This window comes from Herpailurus yagouaroundi, unplaced genomic scaffold (assembly GCF_014898765.1).
Source record: "Herpailurus yagouaroundi ecotype Mexico unplaced genomic scaffold, PumYag 140, whole genome shotgun sequence".
Lineage (NCBI taxonomy): Eukaryota > Metazoa > Chordata > Mammalia > Carnivora > Felidae > Herpailurus > Herpailurus yagouaroundi.
Genome location: NW_024412395.1, coordinates 81,425,727 through 81,426,597, shown reverse-complemented (window position 1 = coordinate 81,426,597; position 871 = coordinate 81,425,727).

Sequence of the window (871 nt, the reverse complement as noted above, 5' to 3'; positions counted from 1 at the left end):
CAAATGTAATTAATATTAAACTTTTTCAGCTATTTTTCTGTGCATTTGTATGTTTATTTCACATAGAAAGAATATGAATCATATTACCTATATTATTTTGTAGCCAGTTATCTTCACTGACCAACATATATCATGAAATTCTTTCTATGCCATATAAATTTCTAGGGCTATTTTTAATGGCAGTTAAAAATTCATACATGAACTAAAATGTATGGATATACCATTGAGTGAATGCATCATGCTTTATTTAACTAATTCCAAATTCTTGGATTAGGTTGTGTGATGGACTGAATCACATCCCCCTAAACTTTATATGTTGAAGTCCTAACACCCACTTTCTCAGAATGTGATTTTATTTAGAATTTAGCTTTTAAAGGGGTAATTAAGTTAAAATGAGGTATTAGGTTGGGCCCTAATCCAGTAGGACTCATCCCCTTATAAGAAGAGGACATTTGGACACAGATATATGTAAAATGAAGACCATATGAAGACACAGGGAGAAAATGGCCATCTAGAAGCCAAACAGAGAAGACTCACTTGCTGTTACGTTGATCTTGGAATCTAATCTCCAGAATTGTGAGAAATAAATTTATGTTGTTTAAGCCACTCAGTCTGTGGTGCTTTGTTATGGCAACCCTAGCAAACTGATATAGGTTGTTTCTAATTTTTTCCAATTAAGAACATCCTTGTATTTAACTCTCTGGGCACATGTCCAATTATTTTCTTGGAATACAAGTCTAAGCAAGGACTGTTGGGTCAAAGGGTGGGTATCTTTTTTAGGCTTCTGACATGTATTGTCAAATTGCCCAGGACAAGGGTGTGGTTTCCAGATACTCCCAAGGCCACTAGTCTTCCAGGTGCCAGAGTTTTT